At 36.0% G+C, this 8,559-nt stretch overlaps 1 pseudogene; it reads left to right on the forward strand.

Moving 5' to 3' along the window:
- Positions 1-7,505, forward strand: part of LOC141428986 (putative inorganic phosphate cotransporter) — a 15,078-nt pseudogene extending 7,573 nt beyond the window's left edge.
- The last annotated feature ends 1,054 nt before the right edge of the window (positions 7,506-8,559 follow it).

The following is an 8,559-nucleotide window of genomic DNA, read 5'->3' on the forward strand; positions in this document are numbered from 1 at the left end:
ACGAGTCATTCAACAAAAGATTTGGTAATCGTGGAAACGTACTAACTCAGTCTTTCTTTTATTTAGTAAACACTAGCAACTAGTTTCATAATAGGGTATATGCATGGTTCGCTCCCCTTCTAATAACCGTTCCGTTTTTTTTTGCTAACTGGCTCTCACTCAAATTAGTACATTCAAAGAATCGTTCAGGCCCTCGGTGGGTCAGACAATCGTAGTCATACGGAGTAGTTCGAAGTTATTCTATTCCATTGGTCTCTCGAGATATTGGTTACATGAAATAAGAGCAGAAAGGAGATGGAATAGTACAATTTCAGGAATTAATTATTTTTAGTACGTACGTATACATAAGCCTGATTCAAATCGTTCTTTTTCAGAGTCGCCAAAGGTATGACTGGGATGAAGCAACGCAGGGGTTCTTGCTTAGCGCTTTCTATTACGGCTACGTGCTGACTCACCTTCCAGGTGGCCTTCTAGCAGAGAAGTTTGGAGGCAAATGGACTGTAGGGCTTGGACTGCTGGTAACTTCAGTGGCTACTATACTTACACCGTGGGCTGTCAGCCTCGGAGGCGCCATTGGCCTGTTCACTATTCGAGTTATTGAAGGTATGGGCGAGGTAAGACTTAAGTAAGTTTCTGTTAAAAATTGCATTCTTTTAACAAGCTTTATAGTACATTGTACATTTAGGGGCGTAAGAAAGGAATTACTAACGAGAGTCTATTAGAAGCCCGACGCCGAAGGCGGAGAGGGCTTTTTATGACTCGAGTTTGTAATCCCCTTACGGCCCGTAATACACACAATAATTTCCATCACATTGCGAGAAAAAAAATGAAAAAAATAAAATTATTTTGTAAGCACTTCACAGCTTGGCAAAAGGAAGACGCTAAGAAAACAATTGAATAAAATAATGGCGACCCATCAATATAATGATGATATAATAATGTTATTCACGCAAAGCGTATGTTTTCTGTCTCTCAGGGTCCTGTAACACCAGCCTTTGTCCTCCTGTTGGCGCGCTGGGCGCCCCCCGCAGAACGTTCCCGATTTGGCGCCATGATATTCGGTGGCGCCCAAATTGGCAACATTTGTGGACCCTACCTCTCTGGTCTGCTCTTGGCTGATGGAGGGGACTGGGCCAATGTGTTCTATGTCTTCGGAGGACTCGGAGTCATATGGTTTATGTTTTGGGTAAGATAATAGAAAACTTTTATTTAGTTTAGTTTTCTCGCTGAGATTCTTTTTTACAGGAAATTTAGCCATGTATATGTTTAGGTTGAAAATGTTTACGTGAACGTGACACAAAGTTAGTGTTTCTAAATTAAATAATGTTGTAAAGTTCGTAATTTAATATAACGATAGTATGAATGAATACGCTTTATTTAATCATGTACCTATCACGTACAAATTATTTTATACTTATAATAAGTACCTAACAGTTTACCAAAATTACGTTTTACCAATATATGTACCCATTTTCTATTAACTTAACATTCGTTCGTTACTCTTTACCTGTCAATTTACTTGATATTAGCTTTTGCTAGGCACAGACAAATCATAAATTAAGATACTTTAGAACATATTTTCTTAATTTTCACAGAGCCTTTTATGCTACAGTACGCCGACTTCTCACCCGTACATATCGGATAAAGAGCGAGATTACCTAAAACAGAATATTGTAGCTTCCGGCCTTCACAAGAAATTGGATCCAGTGCCCTTCAAGGCCTTATTGAGATCTGCACCGCTTTGGGTTTTGGTTCTGGCAGCTGTAAGTAACTGCTTGCTATTTATTACATTACAAGCAGTACAATTTGGTTTTGTTCAATTATTTAATAATAATAATAATAAATTCATTTATTTCGGGCAACTTGGCCCATACAATAAATACCTTACAGACTAACATACATATTTATAATCAATAATATTTAAAACTAATTTGGTGGCAACCGTTGTATTTAAAGATAAAGCTAAATTTCAAAAGAAACGATGGGTTTTACTGCATTGAATTGAATAATAAACTAAACTTTGTGGAATCGATGTAGGTTATAGGAACAAGTTAGTATAGTCCGTACGTATGTATGTTTGCCATGGATCTGTATGAAGATAAATGGTAAAGCGCATTTTTTCCAGTATAATTTTGACATTTATGTTAATCTGTGGTGTTGTATGTCACACAGATGATCCGATTAGTTTTTTTCCTTATTTGATAAGTTAGCTAAGTCTCATACGACTAAACATTGCTTTAGTAATTTTGAAATATGATACTTTTAAAAGTATGTATGTTGGGGGGTTTACTATTTTTCTAATGTATATTCGATATCTGAAACGCAAAAAATAAAAAAAATCACAATCATGGTACCTATTGTCGCCTTAAAAAACAGATGCCCTTAAACATTGTGTTGCGTTTTGCATTATTAAGATATATTATGGAGACGGAACAAAAGAATAAAGAAACAATACGTACAATGTTGAAAAAGTAATTTGGTTTTCTTTGTTTGAAACCACCAACAAGAAAGTTCCGAGTTTCTTTTCCTTCTCATTATTAATTTACGAAGTAAGGAAATATGTCAGCAATATTATACCAATGTCTTTATTAAGTTCATGTTTTAAAAGCCGGTATATTTCTCTATACTTCATCGTTTATTACAGATTATTAGTTCCTTTTACTGCATATTTATAAAACCAGGAAATCGATATTTTGTGTTTTGGTTTGCGTTTATTGGTCAATAAGCAATTAAATTGATTGGAGAGTCATCCAGATCCACAGTAACCCAAGATCATGAAGTCACTTAGATGATTTACGGAAATTTGAAAACTAACTTAGAGAAATATGTAACTCATTGGAATAAAATTAAAGTACCCATAGAAAAAGTAATGAGAATTTCATGGTATGTTTATGTGATGATTTTAAGGTATTTGTTTATTTTAATATTTTTACTTGTTCAGAAACTATGGACTAAACCTATAATCATAATGATGATGATGATGATGATGTGATCCTGTTATCCCTCACTAGGGACATAGGGCTCATAATAGCGACTTAAAATCACGATCCTACTTTTATTAAGCCAATTGGCAAAGCTTCGTAGCCAGAACTCATCACTATGCAACGGTTGTTGAAATTACTTTGTAATACGGTTGAAGTTTGTAAAATTGACTATTTCTTTCCTCAGGTTGGCCATGACTGGGGGTACTTCACAATGATCACTGACCTTCCCAAGTATTTCTCCGACGTGCTCAAATTTAACATCAAAGAGACTGGCCTGATGTCCGCCTTGCCTTACATAGCTATGTACGTGTGTTCGTTTATATTTGCCAGTTTTTGTGACTTCTGTATCAGGAGGAAATGGCACAGTATAGGCATGGGAAGAAAGATTTACACGACTGTATGTGAGTATACAATGATTCCTTAATAAGATTGTGAAATGATTTTGACCCTATGCTATTTAAAGTTTTCTAAGGCGACAAAAAAATCTATATCAGGGGTCTTCAAACTTTTTGACTCAAGGGCCACACTGCACTTAATGTAAATTCGTGCGGGCCATGACTTTGGTAAAACATTAGTTAAGTAGACTTAGTCTTCAGGGGGTACCTATTTACGAGTAGGTAACGCATAAGGAACGCACTTGGTGTTGATTATGTTCATGAGTGGCCATGTATGATTATGACCAATTACCGTCAGTGGCGGGTCTTATATAACTAATTACTAGTTACTTGTAGCTTTATAAAATCGGACCCTATCGCGGGCCGGACTTGGCCCGCGGGCCGTAGTTTGGCGACCCCTGATCTATATAAAGAGTGTGTACTTTTATTTCCATTAATGTTTTTCTAGACGTTGCATTTAGAACGCTTGAGAAGCAGTTTTTTTAGTATAAGTGTTTGCCAATTGCATTCAAATATAATAATACTAGCTTTTGCCCGTGGCTTCGCCCGCTTGGAATTCGGTTATCGCGCGCTGTTTCCTCGGGAACTGTGCATTTTTCCGGGATAAAAAGTAGCCTATGTCACTCTCTGGCCCATAAATATCTCCATGCCAAAAATCACAGCGATCCGTCGCTCCGTTTCGACGTGAAAGACGGACAACCATACAAACATAACAAACACACAAACACACACACTTTCGCATTTATAATATTATATTATAGTATGACAATTTGTAGTTGACCTTTAATATTTGCCATCCGTGTGCAAAACTAGCCCAGATTAAGGAAAACCTTTTTTTTCCGGCAGCGTCTTCCGTGCCTGCTGTTTTTATAATTCTGGCCTCGTATTCCGGCTGTAACCGCGTGGAGGCTGTCGCGCTGTTTATAGCTTCCATGGCTTTCATGGGAGGATTCTACAGCAGCGTGAAGATCAATGCTATGGACATAGCGCCGAACTACGCGGGGACGTGTTCTGCGTTCGTAAACGGCATTGCGGCGATATCGGGCATAATTACGCCTTATTTGATCGGGTTGTTGACTCCTGAAGTAAGTATCATCAATGTATTCATATTCAAGATGCATAAATGCTGGACGGAGTGCAAAAGGTTGGCAAACCCCTGGATCTACTTATCCCTGCCCGCGCGTGGGTTCGCGTTTAGAACTGAGTTTGCATCAAAATTCAAATTCAAATGATTTATTCAGTAAATAGGCCGCAATGGGCACTTTTACACGTTATTTTTTAAACTACCAACGCTTTCGAAAAGACCATCATTACCAAGAAGAATGCGCCGCAAGAAACTTGTCAGAAAGTAATTTTTTCATAATAATTATAATTACAAATAAAATACTTAAAAACTATATTATACAATTAAAGAAAAAAAATACAAAAAATATAAAAATACAGGGTTGTATGGGGTCCCTTAGTTACAATACTAAACACTAACTAAATCTAAACTATATCTACGTTAAGTGGAACTGTAGAATGCTTCCACCGTCATAAATTTTAAAATAATCGTCCAACGTTCGATTGTAGGCGTTGTTATATTCGGCATTCGGCATTCGACTACTACTCATCATTCAATAAGGAAGTTTTTTTTATCCAATAGATATTTCAACGTGTCTCAATAATATTTCAATAACAACGTGTCGCAATAACATTTGAATATTTATTAAATAAAAAAAAACTTAATAGAAACATTAGGTTAAGTACCAATTTGTAAAAATTACAAAACTCGCAAATCAGTCCTCTCACGTTAAAAGTATTAGTTTAACATTTAAAAAAATACGAAGGAGAACATAAGAACCTTATTGTTTGAAGTAACAATACTTAGTAGGTTAACGCTCGTTACCTCCTTCTATGGGTGAACAAGTCTCAGACAAAGAGCGAATTTCTGCCTGATATTTCGTAATTAATACACGTTTACATTAGTTTTGCTAATATTGTAGATGAGGCGTTAAATTATATTATTTAAAATGCATCTGTTCTGTTACTAACGGAATTTGTTACAGTCATTACCTTTGTGAACCTTTTTCTGCGGTAAGAGTTCACGAACTGAAGAATTCAAGATCCTTGAATCGACTGTCTGATCGCGGGGGTGAAAATTAGTGAAACGAAGTTTCCTATTCCGGAGTTAACGTTTCAGATCACTAGGCAAATTGAGTTACTATCCGGTAGCAATTTGTTACGGATATCACGAGAAAATGACTGTGTTTATTAACCGAGTCGTATTACCCTTTTATTCAAAACAACAGGATACAATTGAATTGTGTCTAGGTAATCTGTGTTTGCCAAAAGCAAACGTCAAAGTGGCAGATGAAAACAAACAAAACCATAGAACAAAACCAACACCATAAAAGAAATTTGGATTCGAAATTTAAAGACTAAAATAATCCCATAGTTATCTTGTACGAGTATTGTAATGGTGTGAAGGTTGATGTGATTTCCAAAGACTGTAATTCTTGAAAGTCGTTTATTAGTAATAATTTTAGGACATGACAACATGAGGCACCGTTTTTGCTTCTTGACAGCAGCCGGGCGTGCCATAGATAATATATCGTAACAAGTATCACATAACAGAATAATGTAAATTGAATATTATCATCAGTTATAAAAAAACACTTTTTTTGTTTTTTTACGATTAAATGTATAGGTATTTTACTGAGATCAAGTACATTGTAAATCTAATAAATAGCGTCCTCATGTGTAACACCGTGCACCGTACCGGAGTCATTAAGGTTGAGTGTTTTTAGGGTTTCGGAGCCAAAATGGCAAAAACGGAACCCTTATAGTTTCGCCATGTCTGTCTGTCTGTCCGTCCGCGGCTTTGCTCAGGGGCTATCAATGCTAGAAAGCTGTAATTTTGCACCGGTATAAAGGTAAACTTTGCCGACAAAATGGTATAATTTAAAATAAAAATAAAATTTTTTTTAGGGTACCTCCCATAGACGTAAAGTGGGGGTGATTTTTTTTTCTCATCCAACCCTATAGTGTTGGGTATCGTTGGATAGGTATTTTAAAAACATTAGGGGTTTAAAACGACGATTTTTCGATTAAGTGATTTGTTTGCGAAATATTCAATTTTGAAGTGTAAATTTTCATTAAAATCGAGCGTCCCGTCCCTCTAAAATCTAAACCCGTGGGTGGAAAAATTTGAAAAAAATCAGAATGGTAGTAAGTGTATCAAACTTTCAAGGAAAACTATAACGGCTAAGTTTGCTTGAGAATTATTAGTAGTTTATGAGTAAATAGCAGCCTAAGGTATAAAATATACCTAAACTTGGAAGATTCCGTATAAAATACGAAATCCTTAGAAAAATATTACTTAATTTTTTCGTAATGGCTACGGAACCCTATTTTGGGCGTGTCTGACACGCTCTTGGCCGGTTTTTTGTATAAATAAAACACAGCACAAATTTTACGATTATATCAAGCGTAAGAGTAGTTACAATTACTATTTAACAAGTAGGACGCAGTAGGTAATTGTAATGGTTTACTCGATGAAAATCTATTAGGACTCCCACAGAATACTGCCAATTGCTGAGATACGATTTCGTGCGGCAAAGCGATGGTTCAGAATACCTAGTATTATATTATATCGCGCGAATGAGAGATGCAAATTAAATCGGAAGTTTTTGCAATGCATCCTGTGTATTTGTAGATTTTTGTAATGCAATACGAAGATTTTTGTAATACGCAGTTTTATGTGCAAGCCGTATTCGTATTCATACCTACTATCACATCACAACTACATTATTTGTTATTGAATAGCTAACTCGCTCTAATTAGCTATAATTTTCAACTGTGTAAAAAGTCAATACAAGCCTTTTCTTTTCATTACAGCAAACCGTTGGACAGTGGCGTGTAGCATTCTGGACGGTATTCGCGGTGCTTGTAGGGACTAACGTCTTGTACAATATTTGGGGGAGCGGAGACCAGCAGTGGTGGGACGACGTGGACAAACATGGGTACCCTAAGGGATGGAAACATGGACCCCTTAAGAAACGGACCCCTAATACTGAAAAGAAGATCGTGTACCCAAAACACGATCACTCTCCTGTCTCTAACGATTAAAACTGAGCAATTATTAGTTTTATTGTTTTTCTTTCGTTTTAATTTGTTTTAATCGCCGAGCATCATAGATAAGGGGGATAGATAATGAGAAAGCTTGGAAAGTAGATATGCCAGGATGTGAAAACAAAAACATGTTTCTTGGTACGGCTGTCCCAAAGGGTTATTAAGTTTACTTAAAGATTTTTGTACATTTTTTTTCTATGACTATTGTGCAACAATGAAATAAAGATATGTTTTTTGGTATCCTTTCATTTCGTCAAAATTTTTTTTACAAGATCTGTTTCATAAATATCTCATTTGGCCAAATGCATTATATTCTGAAACTGTGAACTAGTCAGGATTTATTTCAAGACTATTGTGTAGAACCCCATAGGTTATGTTACGAGTAAGTAGGTTAGTTTTATAAAAAATCTGCAAGTGATTTTTTTAAGTAATGCAAGAAGATTTTATTTTGTCGTTAAGCATCTGAAAATAGTAGGTAGGTTAGTATATTACGCGACGACGATCAGGTACTTTATTAAGGTCGTCCATCACATCCACTATTGGATATTAGGGAAAAGATGACCGATGGGGTCCAATAAGAAAGTGGATGAGTAGATGGGAGATTTGAGCATCCTTTTGCAGACCCATTGTCAACATCTTCGAAAATTGATCGATAGTAACAAAAACGCAAAAGGTTTTTATGTAAAGAATGCGGATTGGTCCACTCAGATACACTATGCAGGACTGCGTAGGTAAGTGTAGAGGTGACATTTTCAAAACCATGAAAGGAGATAAAGATAAACGATAGAGAACGTTAGATAGCAAAGTAGGCAATGGTTGTTTCTACGTGTGACTAAGAGTTAATGCAGTGGACTGCGTTATTTCACCTTGTAACCCATTTGCGATGTTGTCTGCGATGTTGAAAGTTGCCCAAAATTATTTTAATGCATTTTATTTACCGAAAATATCAGTAACTATCAGATACGCAATGCTTTGTTTCTTATGTTTTACCCTTTAAAATATTCCATTAAAGTTGTCCAAAGGACCTTGTTTTACTTTATGATTACTTTTACATCCACAAATTTTAT

This window comes from Choristoneura fumiferana, chromosome 6 (genome assembly GCF_025370935.1).
Source record: "Choristoneura fumiferana chromosome 6, NRCan_CFum_1, whole genome shotgun sequence".
Taxonomy (NCBI): domain Eukaryota; kingdom Metazoa; phylum Arthropoda; class Insecta; order Lepidoptera; family Tortricidae; genus Choristoneura; species Choristoneura fumiferana.